The following is a 13083-nucleotide window of genomic DNA, read 5'->3' as shown; positions in this document are numbered from 1 at the left end:
CTCTGTGTGGGATATTTGGACAACCGTCATTCTCCTTGAGGCATGATGCAATCAAATATGTTTACAACCGCCGTATGAAAGAAGGGGCCTCTATTAGATAACATGTCCTGGACATGATGGTCCATTTCAACGTGGCAGAAGTAAACGGTGTTGTCGTTGATGAGAAGAGCCAAGTTGGTTTTATTCCTGAATCTCTTCCAAACAGTTTATTGCAGTTCTATATGAACACACTAATGAATAAAATAGAGTATAACTTGACTACGCTTCTCAATGAGCTTTGGGCTTAGAAAACCATGATTAGAACTAAAGGATTGGAACCAGAAGTAAATGTTACTACTGCTGAGAAAAGAGGATCATCCTCTAAAAAGCATGATATTGCTTTTTCTTCAAAGAATAAGAGTATTTCAGTAAAGAAGAACAAACGGAAAGGAAAAAAGAAACCTACTGGCAGAAAGGGCAAGGTAAATGATGCAGATAAAGGAAAATGCTTCCACTACAGCAAAGAAGGGCATTACAAGAGAAACTGCCCACAATACCTTACGGAGAAAAAAGCTGAGAAAGCAAGACAAGGAAACTAGTTCCTTGTAAACTCCAAGTTTTGAACAAGGGAGAATTTTTTAGAACAACTAGTGGGAGAAGCAATTGCTGTTGAAAGATAAACTTGTTTACTTTTGTTAGTGTAATGAAAGTTATTTTATCTTTTGTAAAGAACATATTGTATAAACATTTTGTTATAAATGAAATGTTCATTAGCAAAAGTTGTATCTATTCTATCCTATAGCAAATTCTGTTTGAACTTACCAAGTTAAAAGCAATTTGAAAATATTTAGATATTTAAAACGGCTAGAAATCAATAAAGGAAAATAGTTATTTAACCTAAATGATAAGTTTAAAACACTTCAAGAGTTCAAGACGTATAAAACTTGTTAAGTAAAATAAATGTGAAATACTTCGATTAGATTAAAGTAAAGAAAATAGAGAGTGAGATTTCAAGAGCTATTTTGATAGAACATGAAATTTAGTGAAAACTCTCTATGCCTCGTTGCCTTAATTATTTTGAACATCGTTCTATTTTTAAAGGTATTTTCTGAAACTCCATATAAGATGTAGAAAACTCATAAAAGTTGTTTATGAGATGTAAAAGATGTTTACATAATTCAGAAAACTGGAGAATAGCTCGGCAGATATATAAGTGTTGAAACCTTAAGTATTAGAATACCATTTCAAATAGCATGCCTATTTGAAGGCAATCCAAAAGTAGTATACTTTTCATGTAAAAGAAAATTGAGTGTTCTGTTTACAAATACTAATTTTTTTTCCTAGAAAAGTATACGAGATCACCATGTATTATTTAGATTCCATAAAAGAAAGTGTATATCAATAAGAGTTATTGATTAAAGTTGATACTATAACAAAAATTCTTTAGACAGGTCAGATACATCTTACTCAAATAGTTGAGGGTACCTCGATGTAGTGGGAGGGATGTATGACAACTTAGCCACATTTTGAGTTTATTAGAAACTCGAGTCATCAAGTTTTGATGACACATTGAAAAACAAAAGGTTTTGACAATAAGATGCATTCCATATACTGTTTAATGAGAAGTTCATTGTATATTAAAGTGTTTATAGCAATCCTCTCGGCTAATGTGTTTGAGGATCACCTAGTGCGACTAGAATTACAAGTTGAATAACCTAGGCAAGTGAAAGAAAAACTCCGTATATGATACCTAAAGATGGGTATGTGATACCTAAAAGAAAAACCATGGGTGTGTGATGCCTTAGTTTATTGTATTTTTCTGTAAAACTCAAAAACTCAGCATTATATATTCATATGTATGTTACCATTGAAGTTTTAGTCCAAGTAGGAGTTTGTTGGATTTTATGTCCTAAAACTTGTGGATTGTAAACAATAAATTATCTGTAAATCAATAAAGTTGTTAATGAAGTTTGATTCAATAAAGTTGTATGGAATATATTAATTGGTTATTTCGTTTTTTGAAATAAATCCAATAAACTAAAATATCCATGACTAGTACATGAGTATTTGAACTTTTTATGGAGACATGAGAGTGGATCGAGTTCGAGTAGATACTCTAAATCATCTATAGTATATGAATAAGGTTAGGTGCCTTATTCTGATAACACTATTGGATGCAGCCCACTCTATAGTTGTTACAAGGAGTTGTAAATTGCTACAGACAAAGTGATCCCGACTCATACATATAGTGACATGAGGAGTGGGGCATCCTTATAATGAGTTTGCACAAGATTGGACCACGAAATAAGTCACTCTTACTTTATAACGTTGTTTACTGTTTAAGACTGACTATTTCACAACGACAACCTAGGTAACTTGACCTTAATCCTAAGCTAACTACGAACTCCTGTTTATTCATGATTATCCTCAGATTTGCATAGGTAACTTGACCGGCTCAATATGCCTCACATTTTAGGGGTAAGACCATGTAGATAGCTTGGGACATAGGGTGCAAGGTGAAATTCACTCCTACCCGCTTTCACAGATAGTAGAGAGGTTGTTCCCTTAAGTACTAACTCTGAGTCTTGAACAAGGGTCTCATCCTCTCATTGGCTCGAGCGGGACTTAGTTTAATGATCGGATCATAAACCAATTATTCATTAGAGGATCGGTGGGACTTAAACCAATTATTACGATTAACCTGTAAAGGCCTAACTTACTAATCATGGTTATATCGAGTGGAAACAATATATCATGAGGGGAGTACAATTATAGACTTTAGTGGAGTGATCTAGTAGTTAACAAATAGGGGTTAATTTGGTGTAAATAGTTTAGCCAATTAATCTTAAATCGTTGAAGCCCATGATCTGTAGGTCCACGAGGTCCCCCTACTAGCTCACAAATGGATTAGCCTTAGAATAGTGTGATAAGTTGGTTTGAAACATTGAAATTAGAATTAAGGGAATTAGTAATTATATTTGATATAATTACACGTTTAATTTTGGAATTAAACGAAATTGGAGAATCAATTAATATTTAAATATGATATAAATATTAAACTCATGAATAAGGATTCATGATGGTGGAATTGGTGTTAAATTAATTTAATATTTGATACTAAATTAATTGAATTAATTATTAATTACTAATTTTATTTGAAAATTTAATTTTGAATTAATTTTTGTAAAATTAATAAAATTTTAGTTTTTTTATTTAAAAACTAAAAATAAGTTTTAATTTGAAAATAAATTTGAAATTAAAAAGAAAAAGACAAAATTGGAAATGGAAAAAGTGGGGTTTTCCCATTTTAAGTGTAAGCAACCTAGTCACTAAACCACCAAGCTTTTAAGCTCAAATTCACAAGCATGAGTTGTGATTCATGCGAGAAATTCATTTGCATTATAGTCATGTTATAAATAAACAAAATGGGAGTGGAATTTGATGATGATTTGCTGAATTGCTGAAAAAAAAAACTTAAAGAAGTTGTTCTTCAAAATTTTGCTGAAAAATCAATGACCTCCTCTCCTTATTCCTTTACCCAAGTATATTTTGAGTTCCACAACTCAATCTAAAGCACCTAGAGGATAGTAGGGAAGGCCTTGTAGTAGTTCACTAACAGAAAGTAAGGAGATCGCAATTGGAATTCGTGATTCAAACGTATTTCAAAGGTTAGTGTTGAAACTATATTCTTACTTTATGAGCATGCTGAGTTTGAAGCTAAAATTAATGAATTAGAATGCTTTATGATCATGTTTTGCTTCTGGTGCATGCTTCCTTAATCCAACATAACCTAAGGCTGACTTCCTGTTATCAAGATCACCTGCCAAGTCTGCATCAGTATAGCCTTCAAGCATAGGTTTGCCATCTCCATAACACAAACTCAATTTGGAGGTGCTCTGCAAGAAACTGATGATCCACTTCGATTCTTCCCAGTTAGTCTTACTTTGATTGGATAGAAAACAACTCATTAGACTATCTGCATGTATAATATCAAGTCTAGTACACACCATACATCAAAGAATCAACAATAGAAGAGTAAGGAATGGATGACATAACTTCTTTCTCTTTCTCTGTTGTAGGACAAGCTCTCTTCCTTAGCTTAAAGTTAGTTGCTAATGTTGTAATAACAGGCTTAGCATGTTTAATATTGAATTTTTTAAACACCCGTTCAATATACTTCTCTTGGGACAACCAGAGTTTCTCAGCTTTCCTATCATGAGCAATCTTGATACCTAAGATTTACTTTGAAAAACCCAAATCTTGTTGGGTTTTATGCACTAAAACTCGTAGGTAGTAAATGTAACATTTGACTAATCATTAATAAAGTGTTATTAATGTTTGTTGCACTAAATAGTTATTGTCTATCTTGTATTTATCTTGCCTGAATAACCCTAATCCAATAAACTAACATCCTAGATTGTCTTATGAGTCTTGAACTGTATATGGAGACATACGGGGACTAGTGATCAAGATAAATCCTAAAAGGCCTGTAGTATATGGATAAGGTTGGATACCTTATCCTGGTGACACTATGGATATGACCCACATTGTATTTGATACAAATACAATGATCCAATGCATCTGTGTAAGGGACATGCGAGTGAGGATATCCTGTGCAACGAGTTTGCATAAGACTAGACCATAAAATAGTAACCACTAGATGTAACTCCGTTAACTACTTAGGTTTCTATTTGACTAAGATGACCTAGACAACTTAGTCTTGATCTTGACTGAATTATGAACTTCTATTCATCAAGGATTATCTTTTTATTTGTATGGGTGAGAGTAGTCAGTTCGCCTAATCAATAGGTCTGCCATTTTGGGGATAGAACTGAGTGGGGAGCTGAGAACATAATTTCATGAAATGAAATTCGCTCCTTCCTTACTTTAGAGTAAATAGACGAGTCTTCCCTTAAGTGGTGTCTCGAAGACTTGAACAAAGGGTCCTACCCTCACACTAGCCCGAAGAAGGTTTTTGTTTAATGGTTGGAAAATAAATAGGTTGTTCATTAGAGTAGCACTGGTACTTAAGGATATAGAGGTTATCCAGGGATAAAATAGTAATTTACTTAGTTAGTGTTACAAACACTCGTGAAGGACTAACTTGTTGTCATTGGTCTATATTTGTGGACACAGAAATATATCTGCAGTGAGAAAAGTACAAATATGAGTCTTTAGTGGAGTGTATCCACTATTAACATATATTGTTTAATTGGTTAAAGAGTTTAGCCAATTAAACTCATACTATTGGAGCTTCTGGTTTGTAGGTTCATGAGGTACCCATCTTAACTCGTACAGGAAATTGAGGTAACTATGCTTTGAATAAAGTTTGAAATGTTTAAATTCAGTTAGTGAAATAATATAATGTACAATGATACATTATAATATAAAGTTCATATTTTAATGAAATTTTATAATATAAATTTATTTTTGGATATGATTCAAAATTAATTTATGGGAGAACTAAATATTTGAAGGAGTTCAAATATTAATGACTTGGATTCATATTGAAACTATAGGTTAAAATTAATGTATATTTGATGCACATTAAAACTATAGGGTATGAGAGAAATAAAATTGAATACGATTCAAATGTAAGCCAAATTAAATATTTGATATCTAATTTGGATATAATTTAATTGGAGAATTAAATAATTAAATAATTTAACTTAATTAAATTAAATTTGATTTATTAAATTAATTGAATTAAAACTATAGATTTTGTGAGAACATTTTCATTTAATATGATTTAAATGAAATTATTATTTAAATTAGATTTAATTAATGATTAATTAATTAATTAGATAACTTCCACGTAGGGGAAATATCTAAAAACATTGGTGGTTCCATGTTTCTCTCCCTCTCGGTTGATCACAAAAATTGGTTTTGATCATAGAGAAAAATAGAGAAAAATCCTACACATAACCGTTTTGGCCCTTTACTTCTCTCAAAGAAAATTCTCCCTTCTCCCTTTCTTTTTCCCAATTCAATTGTTCCCACAAACAAAAAATTATCAAAAGTTTCTGAAAAGATAGGAAGGTTGCTTTTTTTGTGGTATTCTAAAATCTAAATTGGAGACTTGGATTTTCACTTAATTCTACAAAGTGTTTGGTATGTCAGAAATCCCAAATTAATAATGAGTTTTGTTTATGTGCTTTGTGATAGGGCTTTCATCCCTACAAATGGTATTAGAGCATTCTCATATATTAATTAGGATTCTGAATTTTGCACTAGGTTTTGGTGGGATTAGTTGCATTGTGAATGTACATTGTGAATGAATGATTAAGGTATTTTTGGCCTTAGATGTACATGTTTTTTATTTGATCAATTGTAAAAGGCCCCTGTGTTTTTTTACTGTCAGCAGAAGGGCTGATGTCATGCTACCGTCAGCATGACGTCAGCAAATACCTGGTTCAAGATGTTGGATCTGGTTCAAGTTGGTTCAGTCGAGTTGAATCTGGTTGGGTCTGGTTCTGTGCTATTTTGGTTTGGTTCGCGTTTTTTGGGTCCGGTTTGAAGATGTTCGAGTTGGTCCAGTTTGGTTCTAGAGTGACAGAAGCTTTTTTAGAATAAATTAGCATAATTATTGTAATTTAATTGATTTGTTTTATACCAGGGGCTAAAATTAGTGGTTCATTTGCTATTTAAATGTTTTATGCATGTCATTTGGATAAACCCCATTATAGGCTAAGCATGTTCATGTATTTTAATGTATTATAAGTGTTATAATGCATGATTTATATTTAATTTCATGAGTTATTTAATGTAATTTTTATCTTAAAATAATGAAATTAATAAAACATGAAGCATGACATTACTTAGTTTAAATATAAAAGTTTTATTTAATTGAATGTCTTGAGCATGCTTGTTTGATCTTCATGATTTACTTTAATATAAAGTGTTATGTTAATAAAATTATGAAAATCAAAGATGCATTGAGCTTGAAATATCCACAGTATAAATATAAATGTTATATTTTTCATGCAATTCATATAGTATGGGTTATTTAATTAATTATAATATGATTGTTAATTAAATTAAACAATAAAGAATGCAATTATAAGGCTAATCATTAAAATTTGATAATGTTTTTAAAATTAATTATTAGAAACCATCAATCTATAATCAAGAATTAAATGCAAATACAGGATCGTAGGATAATTAATTAATTTTAAACCATTTAAAATTAATTAAACCTAAGATCATTTAAATTCTAATAGGATTATAATTATTTATTACTTAGTTTCAAAATAGTTTTAGTAAACTAAATAGGAAAAATATTACTATGACTATAAGAGAACTCTACCGGTTAGGTTCTGTCTACGGTGAAGGTTTTTAAGTTGACAGTTTACAGAATACCTTCTACCTGGGAGATGACCTGGAACTTAAGTTGAATTAATCATAGTTTAATGTTAGCATGCAATGTCACTACGTTAGTTAAAATGGTTTGATTCAACTAGAAAATAGTGTAAAGACTTTTTTATAAGAGTTATAATAGGCATAGATTTAGATAGATTGACTTAGTCGGATTTATCTAAGTTAAGTAACCCTAAAATACGGTAGGACATTTTAGTGGAAGGAAAAGTACAGAACAAGATATTTATATCATGTTTTGCTTCTATATCCCTGTATGTTCACAATGTGAGATCCATGCTCGACTTCGTGTCGCCTTGAGCATGACCTCCCTTCAGAAAGTGTTTGCATGGGTCAATAACATGGTGAATGGGGAAAGTGTCTATAGTAAGTGGGAGCTAGACGCGTGTCAACGTAATCCTTCAGTCTCCACCCCTAGGTCACACTGTGAGATTTCCATGATCCACCTACATGTTGTTTTGAAGCAGTCATCCCTTCAGAGGGCCTGATCATTGGATTCAGAACACGGTGAACTCTTGAAAAAGATAGGATCACTTAGGTTAATTACCAAATATTTTCTTTCCTAACAATAGCCTTTTGTTGCGTACCTTTATGATTTGAAAGTAGGAAGGTTACATTTACGGGGATGACTTAAGAGTTAACGAATCCTTGACCGAACAACAATCGTTAATGTTTATAGGAATATGAGTTACTCTAGTATTAGAATTAGTTGAGAGCTATCTCATTTCAGAGGAGGAGTGACTAATTACCCTTTGGTGGTTTTTGCTTTAAATCCCTGAAGCCTCGTTGTAAAAACTAAATCAATAATTTATTAGGGTTCTATGATTACTTGGTTTTTGCTAAATTGATTAGATAATTTGCAGTTGTTTGTTTGTGTGATGGGTTAAGGCAATGATAACTAATACGGTCAATGTTTGTTTTTTTTTTTTTATTTTTATTTTGAGCAATGTCCTCCTCAATAATTGTATTGCTTAAAAATGAAAAACTTACTGGCGAATATTACTTTATGTGGAAATCCAACTTGACCAGGATTGTTGTTGTTGACGATCTACGGTTCGTCTTATTGGAGGATTGTCCTCCAACTCGTGCTCGTAATGAAAGGAATGGTGAAGTCTCATAGCGGAAGTGGGGATTGTTCCCATCTTTAATTTTTTTTTACACGGAATCAAAATTTATACAACGAAAAATAATTATGCATTAACAATTTTATAACATGCTAGAAAGGAGAAAAGAATTAGGATTTCAAGAAAGCATACCCTTGAAGAACTTTTTTTCTTCTTCACGAATTTTCCTTTCTAAAACGTTTATGATCAATCGCGAACCAAGCACCGCCACAAGAGGACACCACCAATATATATCTCTGTGTGTGTGTGGTAACTGCCTTATCATATATTATATATATTGAACTATATGTTATATCAAATATAACACATAACCTATAGTTTTTATATTTTATCAAATACAATATAATCTATAGTTTATTTTTCTCTCAATAATACATGGCATTTAATATAAATCACATTTATACTAAAGTCATTTATATGAATCTCATCCATATAATTAATATTTGAATCATATTCAAATATATATAATTCAAATAAAATTTATATTATAATGTATCAAATACATTATATTAATTATATTATATATATAATTAAGTTAAATTAATTATATCACATATAATTAATTCCATCAATTAATTTGAACAATTCAAATTTATCCAAAACTAATTCTCAATAATCCCTGTTGAGCTATAGAGGGACCTTATAGACGTGTAGATTGAACCTTCAATGGTACTTGATTAATTAATTAATCTCATTTAATTAAATTATTCAACATCCATTAACTATCGGTCACTCTACTAAAGACTGATAGTTGCACTCTTCTCACTACAGATATATTTATGTGTCCATTGGATATAATCAGTCAACTGTGCAATGACCCTTCACAAATTGCTCGTAAGTACAACTTAGCCAAAATAATTGTTTTGCCCCCATAGTTACATCTAGCTCGTTAAGTACCACTGATCCCTCTAATGAACAATAAATCATAGTCCAACTATGACTAATACCCTCTGGGCTAAGAGAAGGTGTGGCGCCACATTGTTCAAGCCACGGAATCGGCCCTTAAAGGAGCAATTTATCTACTTACCTAAACGTTATGAAAGGAGTGAATTTCGTCTTGTGTAGCGGTGTTCCTAGCTCCCCAATTTGACGAGTTCTCAAAATTGTACTTATTGAGTCGGCGATCTGGCCACTCTCACCATACAAATCAAAGGACCGCATTCATAGGTAGAAGTTCACAACTCACACAAGATTCAGGTCATGTCACCTATGGTCATCCTAATGAAATGTAGGTCTCTATTATTAATGGTGTTATATAATGAGATTAGTCATTTTGTGGTTTGGTCTTATACAAACCCTTTGTATAGAACATACCCACACACATGTCTCTTTTGTAGCACTTTACAACGATTGTATCATCTACAAAGCGAGTCGTATTTGTAGTGGACCAGGATAAGGTACCAAATCTTATCCATCTATTACAGACTATTTAGGTTATCACTTAAACACGTTCTACCTGTATGTCTCTACATACATGTTTAACTTATATAAGATAGCCACAAATGTTAGTTTATTGGTTTTATGGGTTAATACTACTAAACATCAAATAAAATATTTTATTAAATAAATAAATCCTTTGCACATTACAATTACAAACTATAGAACCCACAAGATTTAGGGCATCAACCCCAAAACGTAATACATCTTGGGCTACGAAGGATTCTTATGATCGGTGGATAAAGGCCAACGAAAAGCCTTGCATTTACATATTGATGAGCTTATTTGAAGTTTTGTCCAAGAAGCATGAGATCATGGTAACTTCCAAGAAGATTATGGAATCTCTCCAAGAGATGTTTGGACAATTGTTCTAGCAGCTCCACCATGATGCCCTCAAATACATTTAAAACTACTGCACGGTGTTGGGGTTGATGTCCTAAATCTCGTAGGATCCTGTAGCTTGTAAACATTTGTATGTAAAAACATTCTGTGATTAATAATATGATATTTTTTTCACTTTTTTCTATGAAATATATGATATTTTAGTTGCATTAACCATAAACCAAGAAACTAAGATCCATGGTTATCGTTGTAACTTAAACATGTATGTGGAGACATACAAGTGGATCGTGTTTAAGTGATAACCTAAATGGTCTATAGTATATGGTAGGTACCTTATCCTAGTGACACTACGAGTCTCGCTTTGTAGGTGTTACAAATGTTGTAAAGTTCTACAAATGATCTGATCCTGATCATCCATGTATTAGACATGCGAGTGGGGCTATTCTATACAATGGAGTTTGTATAAGACCGGACTACGAAATGTTTAGTCTCGTTATATAACGCTGTTTATAATAGAGACATTTATTTCACTAGGATCACCATAGGTAACATGACCTTAATCCTGAGTGAGTTATGAACTCCTGCCTATGACGGTGATCCTTTGATTTTCATAGGTGAGAGTGGCCAGATCGTCGACTCAACAAGCCTACCATTTTGGGAATTCGTCTGATTGGGGAGCTGGAAACTCAGCTACACAAAATGAAATCCACTCCTTCCTCGAAGCAGGGTAAGACATAAATTGCTCCCTTAAGGGTTGATTACGAGTCTTGAAAATGTGGCCCCACACCCTCTCTTGGCTCGAGAGGGGATATAGTCATAGAGGGACTATGATCTATTGTTCATTAGAGGGATCAATGGTACTTAAGGAGTTTGATGTAACTACAGGGGAAAAACGGTAATTTGACCCAGTTGTACTTACGAGTGATTTGTGAAGGGTCATCGTACTGTTGATTAGTTATATCCAATAGACAAGAAATATATTTGTAATGCGAAGAGTGCCGCTGTTGATCTTTAGTGGAGTACCTAGTAGTTAACAGATGGTGGATAATATGATTAAAGAGTTTAATCAGTTATTCACGTACTGTTGGAGCTTGAAGCTACAAGTCCATAAGGTCCCCTTGGTAGCTCAATGGATTTAAGTTGAGAATTAGTTTTTGTGTTAATTTGAAATATTCAAATTAATAAGAGGCAATTTAATTATATATTATATAATTCAATTAATTCAATTATATATGATATATAACTGATATAATGTATTGTTGGGATTGGTCTCCTAATTCTCCCAGAGTCTTGTTGTTTGTAATATATACACATTATTATGAATAAAATAAGAGTTATTTTACCTGACATTTACTCATATCCAATAAACAAAGCTTCATGGTTATTGTATGTAAACTTAAGCATGTATATGAGACATAGTAGTGGATCATGTTTTAAGTGATAACCTAGTATAAAGATTAAGGTGGGATACCTGATCCTGGTGATACTACAGATACGACTCGCTTTGTAGAGGTTTGCAAGTGTTGTAAACTACTACAGATGGTAGATCCTAACCATTCATGTGGAGACATACGAGCGAGGGTATCCTATACAAAGAGTTTGTATAAGACCGGACCACGAGATAGCTAGATCTTATATATAAACGGTCGTTGATCACTGAGAGACTTACAGTCTCAACGCTAAAAACGACCAATGAGGTGAACACGGACCTTCAGATCCTGAGTGTTTGGGAACTTCTGCGCTTTGAGGATTGTTCTTTGATTAGTATGGGGTTGAGAAGTGACCAGATTGTCAAGCTCAACATGCCTACCTTTTGGGGATTTCTCATGATTGGGAGCTGGGAACACAGTTTACACAAGATGGAATTCACTCCTTCCCTGAGCAGAGGGTAGTAGATAGACTTGCTCGCCTTAAGGGCTTGATTTTGGGGCTTGAAACATAGTGTCACGCTTCTCTTTGGGAAAGAGAAGCACCAATCATAGTAGGACTATGACTTATGTTCCATTAGAGGGATTTAGTGGTTACTTAAGAAGTTAAGATGGTACAATATGGACATAAAAAGTTATTAAAGCCCAAGCTGTACTTACGAGAGCGATTCTTTATGAAAGTTTATCACACTGGTGATTGGTTTAAAGATGACACATATTATATTCTATAACGTAAGAAAGAGTTGCAGTTGTCGGCCCTTCTAGTGGGAGTGGTCTGATATTGCTCTAAGAGGATCTTCGCTGCCTTTAATAAATGAATTAATTTAGGTGTTTTAACTAAACAAATTCCTAAGTAGTTTAACTGGGAATTATGTCTTTTCAAGGCCAAAGAGCTAGAAAGGCGTAATTCCTTTAAGAAGCCAACGAAGCTATGAGTGACCTATATGATGACTTACTGTTTTAAATGATCTTAGAAACTAATGATTCCTCTTTGAAAATATTTCGATGCTAAAGTAGTTTAAATGAGGTGCAAGCAACATATTTGTGAACTGTTTCTCATGCTAAGTAAAGCCTTGTTTTCCATGGAATGAACATGATTTAGATATGTTATCTTATCCAATACTTTCAGTATGTTTAAGTAACTCTATTTTTATGCATGAACCAGTATAATGGATGAACCTAGTATGAAGATTTGAGGCATTAAGTTTTTAGTGTTTCAACTAAATGTTTAATGACTAGTTAATAGGGCGGATACTGAAGGACAATGAGAGGTATCCTTTCAACTAAATGTTTATTAACTAGTTATATGATGGAATACTGGAAGAACAATGAAAAGGTATACCTAGTCAAAAGTACCGTAAGGTATTAACGGTAACTCTCAGTTTATAACCATGTGCACG

Source organism: Benincasa hispida, chromosome 5 (genome assembly GCF_009727055.1).
Source record: "Benincasa hispida cultivar B227 chromosome 5, ASM972705v1, whole genome shotgun sequence".
NCBI lineage: Eukaryota > Viridiplantae > Streptophyta > Magnoliopsida > Cucurbitales > Cucurbitaceae > Benincasa > Benincasa hispida.
The sequence above is the reverse complement of the archived record's forward strand: the minus strand, read 5'-3'. Positions refer to the sequence as shown.